Here is a 13,484-nt window from a genome sequence, read left to right on the forward strand (position 1 = left end):
AAAAAAAAAAAAAAAAAAAGAAAAAAAGAAATTCACTTGAGAGCAAGAGATCCCAAGTTGAACAGAATGGGATGCCTCCTTTAATTGGTATACAGAAGCTAACAAAAGCCTTCAAGATTCCAAAATAGCTTCTTTAAAAGACTTGTTACAAAAGGCTCATGAAAAATTAAAGTCACAAGAGGGACCAAAATCAGAAGACTATGGGATTGACATGACCTCTCCCCCTTCCTTTTTCACCCGAGTATTCTCTTTTCACTAATTCTCTGTGTGAACTGCCTTTCCACTCTGAAGAGACTAATACACTGTTACGGTTTAAAAAACTCCCTGAGGGACACCTCCCTGACTCACTCAGTACAAGATGTGGACTCTTGATCCTGAGGTTGTGAGTTTGAGCCCCATGTGGGGTATAGAGATTACTTAAAAATAAGATCTTAACAATATATCATAATAAAACAAAGTAAAATAAAACTCCCTGAGGTGGCAGACAGACCCACTCAGGTGTACTTCAGCTCTTGGTCAAAGGCTGAACTAAGGATTATAAGTTAAAGAATTTCCTAAGCCTAGGGAGGAACCCCAAAAGGTTGTTGCGGTTTTTTAAGAATTTATAGTCTACGGGGGCCTGGGTAGCTCAGTGGGTTAAAGCTTCTGCCTTAGGCTCAGCTCTTGATCCCAGCCCAGCATCCTGCTCTCTGCTCAGCGGGGAACCTGCTTGCCTCCCTCTCTGCCTACTTGTGATCTCTGCCTGTCAAATAAATAAAATCTTAAAAAAAAAAAAAAAAAAAAAAGAATTTATAGTCCAGGATGATGTAGAGAACAAAAGACAAAATACAGAAAACATTAAATTTCTTTTGCAGCCCATTGACAAGTACTTAAGACAGGCAGGGTATCCTTCTTCCTGGAACTCAACTTCCTCATTGTTAATACTTCACTAGAGGCCAAAAGCAACCTTAACATGACCTTAGCCTGACCTCCAGGATACTGTAAATCTTTAACATATAAAAATATCTTTGGAAACTTCTTTATGTCTACTCCCCAACCCCAAGAGAGAATTCCTGAGTTGTCTTCAGTGCAGAAAGGTAGTTTTACAAAAGCAGGAGGACAGAACCTGTGGGCAGAAATAGATGCATGGGGTTGTGAGGAGTGACTGATTATATACATGCATGTTGGGAGGGGGCTATGGATTCCTTAGGTCTCTAAGGAATTTGGAAGCAAGGGTTCCAGTACCTTGAGGGGCCAGCTGTTGTTTGGATCAGGTCATTTACTACTCTCTAATAAAACCTCATTCATGAAACCGATCGCATGTATAGCAGTCAGCCATATGCTTGGAGATGATTGCTAGCATATATCTTGGGCAGGGTTAGAGAAAAAGGAAGTTTGTAAAGAAATTTTTAATTTTTAAAATATTTATTTAGAGAATGAGAGAGAGGGAGCATGCCTATGGGGAGGGAGAGGGAAAGTGAATCCCAAGCAGACTCTGGGCAGAGTGACTTTACTTTGGGGACTCATCTGTCTTGATGTTAATACTTTTCTAAGGGCAAAAGGCAATCCTAGCCTGACCCCTCCCCTATGAGGATCCTGTAAGACTTCTTCTGTTAAGGAACCTGGACTGTATAGTTGGACTGAAGAACCAAGTGGCACTTGGGAGATCTTGGAGGATAGGAGGATGTTTATTTAACACTGGTGGGCTCAGAGGAGAGTGATTTCCAAATGTCTGAGCCCTGAGTCCAAACAAACAGGGTAATTTATACCCTTCTACTTCCACATACTTGGTACCTCTGGTACTTGTGGGAAGCAGAGCCCTGAGATGAATCCCAAAGAGCCCTGAGGCAGGGGCTGGGACTTTGCTGACTTGGTGGGCCATCTTAGAAGACAGATTTCCCTTATCACTTTAACATATAGTAATTCCTTTGGAAACTTCCTTTATATCTAAACCCCCAAAGATGCGTGTTTTCAACCATCCCCCATGTATGTGACCCACCATTATACATCTGAAGGATCGCATGACTAAAGTTTTATTAGATGGTAATAAATGACCATTTCCCCACAATAGCTAGCCCCCTCATGGTCCTGGAAAGTTTGCTTCCAAAATTCCTTAGAGACTGATGCCATCCCTGACCCCCTCCCAACTTGAAAGTATATAATGGGTCATTCTTCGTGATGCCAGTGCAGTTCTTTCTGCCCCTGGGTCTTGTCCCTGTGCTTTAATAAAATCATCTTTTGGCCCCAAAAAAGTCTCAATAATTATTTCTTGGCTGTCGTCTTCAAACCCTAACTTTCTTTCCTACATGAGATCTGTGACCCCACAGTCATGATCTGAGTTGAAATCAGGAGTGAGTCAGTTAACCAACTGAGATACCCAGGTGCCCCTACAATGGGATTTTTATATGTTAAGGGAGACTTACAGGTTCCTGGAGGAGGGTCACTCTGCCTGTCTCAGGGACTTGCTGATGGGATGTAAGTTGTAAGGAAATTGAATTTTTTCAGCATTTGTTCTGGCATTGTTCTCCACATCATGGCCCACGGCTATGTATCTGATGGAGAAGCCCCAAAGTGGATGCAGGAATCAAGAGGGTAACCCCCTACCCCATGGATGATATCCGGGATCCTCCACCAAAAAGGGCTCTCAAAATAAAAACTTTGGTTTTTGCAAGTACACTCTACATCTAATGTGGGGCTCAAACTCAGGACCCCAAGATCAACAGTCGCATCTTGTACCAATTGAACCAGCCAGGCGCCCCAGCATGTGAACTTTTACAGGCCATTCTGATGTGGTTTTAGAACATAGCTGAGGTTTGGTGGGTTGACGACTGGAGCCAAGAAAGAATTCTTGAGACATGTTTGGTGCAAAAAGGTGGTTTTTATTAAAGTAAGGGGACAGGATCCAAGGGCTGAAAGAGATGATGTCCCAGGTTGTGAGGGGTGGCTGGAGTTTGGGGAGGTTTCAAAAGGATTTTCTTATGTTAAAGTATACTCTGGGGATACCAAAGGCCTTGCCATTGTCAAGATAAGGTAGCTGGGAGCTTCCTGGAAGAATGTCACAGATAGCTTACCCAGGAGTGGGGGCGGACAAGGCTGCTCTGCTGTCCTCAGCTAGCCTTCTGGTCCCTCCTGAATTCTTAAGAGCCTTCCCTGCCTCTACTGATTGGTCTATTACCCAGACATTCAAGCAGAAAAAAAATAAATCGGTGGCAGTCTTTAAAGTCTTTTTGGAGTCCCTGTTCTCAGGGCATTCCGAATCCAATACAATAAATAAGGTTACCCAGCCTGTTCTAGATGTTCTCTTTGCAAAAGGATTATCTCCACGATTAGTGGATTGATTTAAAAAAAAAAAAAAAACAAACAAACAGGCAGAAAATAGGATGGGAAGCCATGGACCTGAGTTAACTGGTGACTATATCTGGGTATTTTGAAAGGACCCTGGAGCAAGATTGTAAAAACGAAAATCCACCAAGCTAATAGCTTTACAGCTACATCAGCTCCAAGGCAGGAGGCCCAAAATAACACCTGTGCCTCCCACATTACATTCTCCTAGGGGTTCATTACCAAAACACTGGCCCAGAAATCGATGTCTCAATTGTGATCAACTGGGACCCTGGAAAAGAAATAATCCGCTAAATTCTTATGCAAATTATTCTCCAAGAGACCTCTAGAGGAGGGCCTCCATATGGGCTCCTCCCACAATTGACAGGCCTCCTGGGGCTTTTCCAGGAAACTATTAGGAGTAATTCCCTGAACTAGTCAAGGGGAAGTTAAAATGAAAATTAATGGGTTTATTAATCCTGCCAGAAACATTTACTGTTTGTCCTGGCTGAAACCTTAACAAGATGTTTGAAATGTTTTGAGAACGCGATGATAAAAAAAGTTGACCAAAATGGAAGCTGGTATTTAGAGCCTGATAGAAATTTTCTTAAGGCCTTTTCTCCTAAGTTAAAACAAAACTATGTACCCAGAGGCAACGAAGCTAATTGGAGAAAATATAGTTGAAAGGATGGTCAGCCTCTTCCTCCTTCAGGCTGCAATCAAGGTCTTTGGCGAATTGGAAACAACCCGTCTTTGTCCTGCAAATCTTCCTATGGCCAAAGGAAGGGCTCTTAGGGTTCAAAGTTCACCCCCCCCACCTTGCCCCCCCCCCCCAACTCCCCAAACCTTGCCTAGTCCTCTCAAAGAGATTTGAAGAAAAGATGTGGCTGGAGTGGTCTCTCTCACAAAACTCTGTTCCTTTTTGATGTAAATTTTATACAAAGTTGTCTTGAGCCAAATTGCCATTCTTCAAATGCAAATTTATGGGAGCCCATTTCTGAAAAACAGAGAAAGAGGTGTTTGGAAATTGGGCCTAGAATGTCTAATCCACAACTATTAGTGTAGTCAGCAGCTTCCTCATCTGTGGTTTTGTTGCAGGATTTCTTTTCCTTCAGGGCCTGAGTTTCTTGGTCCTGCTGCTTCCAAGAATGATGGTATAGATGGCAAGAAGTGTGGTGGGCCGCAAAGGGAAGCTTTGTGATGGTACACAGCTCCAGGAGGCTGAGGGGACCCTGGAGGGTTGTCCCTGGAATGTTAAGTCTCCCGGGGGTTTGTATGGGCTCATTGGCGGGCTGTTTTAATCTGATGAACCCTCCAAGCTCCTGTCAGGTTTTTGTCCAGGATCTACCTCTCACATACACAGGGCAAAGGGTGGAGCGCTCCTTCCAGAGGCACATAGAATTCTTTTAAGGGTGGTTTCCTCTTGTGGGGGGAGGGGTATAGAGTCCTTTTAAGGGTGGTTTCCTCTTGCGGGGGCAGGTAGCTTGTTCCTTCCTGCCTTTCTTCTGACTATCCTTCATTAGTTTCAGTTCCCTGGGATCAACTGAGGTCCAGAAGCAGAAAATCCTCCTTGTGGCGTAGTATCAGATCAGGAGTAACCCGACGCGGAGCCACCAGGCCTGTGTCCTTCATTACACTTTGTCTCCTCACCTGGGCATTATTTCCTCTTGCATCATTCAAAGAAGAGAGATGGCAAGAATATATTCTAATTTAGTAAATGTTTGGTGACGTTTTAGAATATAAGTGAGGTTCGATGGAGTGAAGTCTGGAGCCAATGACCAAGAAAGAATTCTTGAGACATCTTTGGTGCCAAATGGTGGCTTATTAAAGCACGGGGCCAAGACCCATGGGCAGGCAGGGGGGGAGGAGTGGCCCATTACATACTTGCAGGTTGGGAGCGGGGGTCAGAAGAAGGAATTTTGAAGCAAGGTTGCCAGGACTTTGAGGGGCTAGCTATTGTTGGGAAAAAGGTTATTCATTACTGGTCATAAAACCTTTTTTTTGAGACACTTTATGTAAGGTTTTTTCCGGCGAGATAAACACAACACCAGGCAAAGTGGGTGCAAGGCAAGATTTATTAAAAACTTTCTCTGGCGAAGTTTCAGGGCTCAGGAGAAGGGGAGCCAGTAAAGTTGTGCTGGGAGGAGGTGGGCACCCTCGGGCGAGGTTCCGCCACTCTGGAAAGCAGAGTGGCGGAAGTCACGCCCAAGGCAGGGAGGAGGGAGCTTTTAAGGGGTCTCGGGGAAAGCTCAGGGGTCTTTTGGCAAGTTTCCCTTATTTGGATATCCCTCCTGCTCATCGGGATCCCATTGGTCCACGGGGCGGGGGTCTCAGGTTCCTGCTTGGGCCTTTGTTCTCCTGTCCAAGCTCAGGTGGTGTGGCGGGAACTTTCGTCATCTTGGTCCTTTGTTCTCCTGTCTGAGTTCAGGCCTTGTGGTGGGAATTTTCGCCATCTTTGGTAGCCCTTCCTGCCAGCCCAACACTTTAGATGTATATCAGTGGGCCACAGGCTTGGGAATGATTGTCAACACTTATCTTGGAGCATTTAGAGTTAAAGTTTTCAAAGGAATTGTTGAAGTAGACTTACAGGATCCTGGTTGGGGTTAGGGCTCTGCCAGGGTAGGACTGCCCTTTGCTCTTAGCAAAGCCTTAAGGTGGAGGTAGTTGAGACCCTAGAGGAGTGTCACTCTGCCTGTTTTTTCTTTATTTTTTAAGATTTTATTTATTTATTTGACAGAGATCACAAATAGGCAGAGAGGCAGGCAGAGAGAGAGAGAGAGAGAGAGAGAGAGGAGGAGGAAGTAGGCTTTCCAGCAAGCAGAGAGCACAATGTGAGGCTCAATCCCAGAACCCTGGGATCATGACATGAGCGAAGGTAGAGGCTTAAGCCACTGAGTCACCCAGGCACCCCTACTCTATCTGTTTCAAGGGCTTGTCAGTGGGTAAGGAAATTTTAATAACTTTTCTTCTGCCTCTGTTTCCCACATCATTATTCATCTCTTCCCTTGCCTGATTTGTAATATTAACGTATCTTTCTATCTATCTATCTATCTATCTATCGGAGGAAACGTTGTATATATACAGTTCAGTGCTATCTGTGGTCTCACAGGGATTTCCCAGGGACACTGGAGCAAGTGTAAACACATATGCAGAGAGCTTGTAGCTTTTGTAAAAAACTGTAAGAACTGATGAAGTCCCAGAACCTAAGTCAGGTTCGGTGGGGTGAGGAAGTTCGGAGCCGACGACTAAAGAAAGAATTCTTAAGACGTCATTGGTGCAAAATGGTGGTTTATTAAAGCACGGGGACAGGGCCCATGGGCAGGCAGAGATGCGGCCGCCCCGGGTTTTTAGGAGTGGTTGGTTATATACACAGGAGTTGGGTAAGTGAGGACAAAGGGGTGTTCAGAAGGGCTATTGGGGCAAAGAATACTATCAGGATATTGAAGGCTTAGTTGCTATCAAGTAAAGACAATTGGAAGTCTGGTGGAATGTTATATTCCTGCTATCAAGCATCCTTGTTAGTGAGATTTAGGTTTAGATGAAATTTAACTTTATTTACTTTTCCTTCTACCTCCACCTCCTTCGGTTTTTCATGGAGGGGAGGGTGACATTAGGGCTTGAGGAACTGAGTTCTGTGTCTTTGGAAATTGGGCTATTGATAAGGTTACTTCTTTGTTGTAATCTCAAGGACATTTGTAAACCAAGGGAGACTCCTGTCTTGCAGGATTGTGATCTCAGCAAGTTAACTATTTATCATTTTATGGCAGTCAGGGGTGCCTGAGGAATGCTACACCTATGGAGGGGAGCGGGTGAAGGGGGGGGGTTGCAAGGCGCCAGCTCTTGCTTTGTCCTCAGCCAGCCTCCTGCTCCCTCATCAAGAACCACATCCTGCCCTCTGAGAGTGGTGCTAATTCCCTAATTTTTATCACACCTCACAGGCTAGATAAGAGTCTGATCAAAGGGGCGCCTGGGTGGCTCAGTGGGTTAGGTCTCTGCCTTTGGCTCAGGTCATGATCTCAGGTTCCTGAGATCGAGCCCCACATTGGGCTCTCTGCTCAGCGGGGAGCCTGCTTCCCCCTCTCTCTCTGTCACTCCAATAAAAAACAAAAGAAAAAAAAAAAAAAAAAGAGTCTGATCAAAAAGGGGTAATTGTTAAAAAAGAAACAGATGAAAAAACAGCCCCAAATGGAGAGGCATTTGTTCCCCTCATCAGCAGATGGTAACTTAATTACAGTTTCATCCTTGCCCGGGAATGTGGATTTTAAACAGTGGATCTGAAATTTCCCAGGAGACCTACTGTGGTTCTCCTTAGGAAAAAAAAAATCTGTGCTTTTCTTCTACCCACCACCCCCCCAGCCAAGGAAGCATTTTTTTTTCTTTTGGTGATCACTTCCAACTCCTGGGCCTTTCACCCTTTACTGGATTGGATGCTTCTTGATTCATGAATCACTTAATAAAGCCAATTAGATATTCAACTTGACTACATTGTATTTTTTAATACTGTTTTATATTATCTTTTATGAAAAGTCTGTAGATGAATTATTTTGAATTCTTCTCTTTTAACATTTTAAAGGAATCTCTATACCCAGCATAGGGCTCGAACGTAATAACCTCAAGATCAAGAGCGGAATGCTCTATTGACTGAGCCAGCCAAGTACCCCTAGAGTTGAATTTTGAAATGCTGCTTGAACATTTTAGTCTTTTACCCAGAAGCGTAATGCCAGGGAGCAAGAATTTCGGACCCGTCAAAGACCCTTCCACCTGGACTAAGAATCAAGTTGACATGAGACAGATTAACAGGAGAAAATCAAATCTGACAGGTGTACACCTCGGGAAATCCACGTACACATGGAAATTCCAAACAACATTTGGGCAAAATGAGGTTTATAATCATTCCGAGCTAAGGAGAAGGGCGTAGGGGCCTGAGATTTCAGACGAAAGGAAGGGACTTCTTAGGGCAATAAAACGATTAGATGTTTGCCCTGCCGTACAGATGTGTCCCTCAGATAAAATTTATCTCTGCTAATAACGTTTATTCTGAGAAAGAACCCCAGTTTCCATTCTTCTGTGTGGTTAAGGAAGGGACCAACGTTTAGCTTGAGCCACCGGTCTCAAGTACCTTCAGCTCAAAAGAATCCACATGGGGCACCTGGGTGGCTCAGTGGCTCAGTGGGTTAAGCCTCTACCTCCTGCTCAGGTCATGATCTCAGGGTCCTGGGATGGAGCCCTGCATCGGGCTCTCTGCTCAGCGGGGAGCCTGCTTCTCCCTCTCTCCCTGCCTGCCTCTCTGCCTACTTGTGATCTCTCTCTCTGTCAAATAAATAAATAAAATGTTAAAAAGAAAAAAAAGAATCCACATGCCACAGTCGCACTTTCTTGGGGGGACGGGTGGAACCTGTTCTGAACCCCTCCAGTACTTTCTTGGCTTTTATTCTGATTGTCAGCTTACTGGACTCATTTCTGTGATCTTAGCTTCTATTTTGTATTAGATTTTTTTAAACGCTTTTTATAATTTCTCCTTCCTCCTTTTTACATGTGGATGGCTTGAGAATTTCTTAAATTTCATATTTTTCCTCTACTGTTGCAACTTTTAGAAGTTACACTACTTACACACTTTTAAAAATTGCCCTTAATATAGTAACATTAATACTTTTAATTCTAATGCTGACCGTGACTATTCTGAGAAAAGTAAAAAGCCTTTAGAACACTATGATCACAAGCTTCTCCTCCTGCCTTTTAAAATTTCCTTCTGTGATGCTTATTTCTTTAACATTTTATTGTGCATTAATACTTTAGTTCTATATTTTAATTCCTCAAATTAAACATAATTGTTATGGTTTAGGCAGTCAGTGGTGGTTGAAATTTACCTACCCATTTAAAGATTTCCTTGTTCAGTAATTGTTTTTTCCACTTTAGTTTCTTTCTTCCTTCCCTAACATCCACTGCTGGGTTAGAAATTACAGAGTCTCAGATGAAATTTGGTGGGTGCTCCTAACTTATCTAAGATGCCTACTTAAAACTTCCCCCCAATAAGTTTCTTTTTCTAAAATTTTATTTTTTTATTTTTAATTTTTATATTTTTAATTTTTTTATTTTTGATATATTTTTTAAAGATTTCATTTATTTATTTGACAGACAGAGATCACAAGTAGGCAGAGAGGCAGACAGAGAGAGGGGAGGAAGCAGGCTGTCTGCAGAGCAGAGAGCCCAGCTCGGGGCTGGATCCCAGGACCCTGGGATCATGACCCGAGCCGAAAGCAGAGGCTTTAACGCACTGAGCCACTCAGGCGCCCCCTCTTTTGCTAAAAGTTTAAAAAATGTATTATTATATTTTAAATTCCAGCATAGTTAACTATAGTGTTATATTTCCCTATAAGCTCTTAACCTTATCAATAGTTGTACCTCCTTCCAGCCTTGGCCACTCCTATTCCTCTAGTAATAGTAGGGTGAGCATCTAATGAAACTGGCATGTCCAAGAGAGGGGCTCAGTATTTGTTGGAATCCTGTTTAAACTGTACAAATATTATTTGTTTATTATCTCTGCTGGTGTCTGGATAAGTGCTTGGCAAATTAATACAGTTGGGAATGAAACAGCACAGTGGAAAGGGAGAATCACCAAATACTTACTGGGAATTCCAGTGTCCTTGCTTCCCAAACGAGGCACTTTGGTGACATCCAGTATAACTTGCACTTGATGGCCTTATCCACGTGGCACAATTGTCAGCATTTGGACCGTACCAGATTGGATACCAAATAATCAGAGAAGCCAAGAGAGACAAGCACTTGTTGATTACGGATACCAGTGGGTCTAGCTGGCTGGGAGTAGGGAGGGGAGATACCTGCTAGAGAACGTAATCAGCATGCTTTGTTTATAAAATGAAATCCACCTGAATAGTTCTTAGATAATTATTGAACTGACTTGGATTACATAGCTATGGTGGAGGATATGAAAGCTCCCCATGACAAGATCTCAACTGGAAGCTAATGGAAATGGAGAAAGCTTATTCAATGCTTAGGAATCTGTACTTACTAGTATCCAAGTATATCAGTGGTTCTTCTCTTCCCCCTCTCTCTCTCAGCTCCCTAGATTTTCACATCTTCAGTTTTTAATATTTAATCATCAATAATGTTTGTGTCATATTCAGGCCATAGAGAATTTAAGATAAGTAAATCCTATTCGGCTACACAAATGACTTTTTGAATCCTGGAAGTCTGATTTCCCTTGCGACACTGTGTGCCCCTGTTACCTAGGGGACATCCACATGCCCCTGCCATGTCCTTCCCTCATGTCAATGTTTGGAACACTGGGCTCTCCAATTTTTCTTGGGCCTCAATGCTCGTCTTATGGGACAGCAGGACACCTACACCCCAGAGATTTTTTTTTTTTATGCTCTTAGAAGAAAGCATAAATACTTTCCATTTGCATGGGCAGTTTTCATCAGCTTTCCGAAGATGTCCTATCAGAGAAAACATTTCAAATGCTCTGGGTCACCCTACAGTCCTGTGCTTACCTTGGCTCTTCTCTTTGTTCTATTCATTTATTTATTTTCTTTGTTTTATTCATTTATTTTATTTATTTATTTATTTATTTATTTCCTCTGCTTTTCTCTTTTTCTTTCTCCTTTTCTCTCTTTGCTTCAGCCTTTCATATATTAATTTTCTTTGCAATAACAAATAATAAAATCTCACTTACTGCTGTTTCAGTTATGTTAGCAAACCTTCACGTAGGGAAAATATGTTGATCATCAAAAAAACCCTAGGAATAAAATGCCACCATCCATCTTGATTTCTATATGTGGAAAATCAAGCTCATAAAGCCTAAATAACTTGCCAAAGACTCAAACTCATCACCAAGCCCAGGCATAAGCAACTGCAAACTACTTGAGTGCAACATAGAGAAGTCTGATCTCAGAATCTCTCTGCTATGCTAATGTACATTTTTAAACATTTTTTAAAAATATAAATTCTATGTAGTTAACATAGAGTGTATTATTAGTTTTAGGGGTAGAATTTAGTGATTCATGAGTTGCATATAACACCCAATGCTCACTATATCAGGTGCCCTTCTTAGTACCCATCAACCAGTTACCCCACCCCCCCACCTCCCCTCCAGCAACCCTCAGTTTGTTTCCTATGATTAAGAATCTTAAAAAAAAAAAAAAGAATCTTATGATTTGTCTCCCTTTCTGGTTTCATCTTGTTCCATTTTTTCTTCTCTTTTCCTATGATCCTCTGTTTTGTTTCTTAAATCCACACATCAGGGATTCATGGGTGGCTCAGTGGGATAAGAATCTGCCTTTGCCTCATGTCATGATCCCAGGGTGCTGGGATGGATTCCCCACTTGGGCTCCTTGCTCAGTAGCAAACGTTATTTTCCCTCTGCCCCTCCCCCTGCCTGTGTGCATGCACTCTCTGTCTTAAAAAAAAAAAAAATTCTACTTGTCTGTGAGATCATAAAACTGTCTTTCTCTGATTGACATATTTCAGTTACCATAAAACCCTCTGGTTTCATCCATATCATTGCAAATGACATAATTTCATTTTGTTTTGATGGCTGCATAGTATTCCTGTGTGTGTGTGTGTGTGTGTGTGCGCGCGCGCATGCATCTTTCCATCGTCTTTATCCATTCATCTGTCAATGGAGATCTGGGCGCTTTCCACACTTTGGGGATGTGGACATTGCTGTGGATCACTACATTTGTAGCTTTGAGGTAAATCTTTGGTAGGCTATTTTTCATGCATGCAGCACTTGAAGAGCCAACTGGTGGTAGACATTTTTAATGTTAGCATGTCAACCACATTTTGTATGTAATATGTGTAAGATTTTCTACAGGTGGCCCCATTATTTTCCTTATCTTAGCCCAAACTGTTTGACCAATAATGAGGAAGCTGATTTCAACAAATACATATATGGAAAGTATTTTCTTCTCATTATGTGTCTGAATTATAACAAATTATTCACGGTGCTACTTATAGTTTGATTTAGACTGAAAATTCAGTATGGGTGTCATGGTGTCATAATTATGATGCTGCTTAGAAATAGTACTTGAGGAGGCACCTGGGTGGCTGAATTGGTTAAGCATCCAAGTCTTGGTTTGGTCTTGGGTTGATAGATTGGTCCCCTCCTTGGGCTCTGCACTGAAATACTCTCTTTCCTTTTGCCTCCCTCTCTAAATAAAAATAAATAAATCTTGAAAAATAAAGAAAAGAAAGGAAATATTGTTTGAGGATAATCTGCCATGTGCTTCTGTGTCATTTTCCATTGAAGGGCATTGTATCAGAGAACATGAAACCATAAGTACACATTTACCGTAAGACCTTCTCACTCAGATTCGGCTTGCTCCCATGTTGGCACCTCTAGGATTACTTAATTAAAAAGAAATTCTGTGGTGATAGTGTCGGGATCACGAGGTTCCTCTCTCACGGCGTTGAAGAATGAGTCTCACAGACACACAAGGGTGAAGTGCAGGGAAAGTTTATGAGGTGAAGGTGAGAATCGAACGGAAAGAAAAAGCTCTCTAGGGTGAGAGGGGTCCAGAATGGGTTGCCCCTGAGGGCTTCAAGGGGCGCTCTTTTGTTGAAAACTGACTGGGACGCCGTGGCCTTGAGATTCTTGTGCTGTCCTGGTTGGTTCCCTTGTCTCTTGCTCTGCTCTGTCTCAGTGTCTCCACTTGGCCACGAATAGTTCCCAGGGTCCAGTCAGGGGAGTCAGGGGCCTCCTCTGTCTCCTGCCTAGTGTAAGTGCCTATTTAGCCAGAGCGGCCCCACCTTGGTTGAACAGCCATTTTGTTGTTCATGCAGTAAAACTTATACTGACCCTGACCGCCCCCCCCCCGCCCCCGCTCCCCAGGAACTTACTTAAAAGCAAGTCCGGGAAACCAGTCTCAGGTGGAGATAATAGCCCGAATGCAGGGATGGGTCAGGTAAGGTGGAGACATCCAATCAGTGTTGTATGCATATTGTCTCCCTAGCTACCAAGGAGTGTGGGCCCCAACTTTTGGGCACCTCTTGGGTGCCAATTCTGGCCAAGGCGATAGGCTAGTTCAAATATCTACCATGGGGTGAATTGTAATTCAATTGGCCACCCATGTGTGACCTAGCATGACTGTGCAGCTTTCTCTGTGTGTTGTAATCTCATTGGCCACCTGTGTGTGGCCAGGCTCAACCACAGGATTGACACGCCC

This window comes from Mustela nigripes, chromosome X (assembly GCF_022355385.1).
Source record: "Mustela nigripes isolate SB6536 chromosome X, MUSNIG.SB6536, whole genome shotgun sequence".
NCBI classification, from domain to species: Eukaryota; Metazoa; Chordata; class Mammalia; order Carnivora; family Mustelidae; genus Mustela; species Mustela nigripes.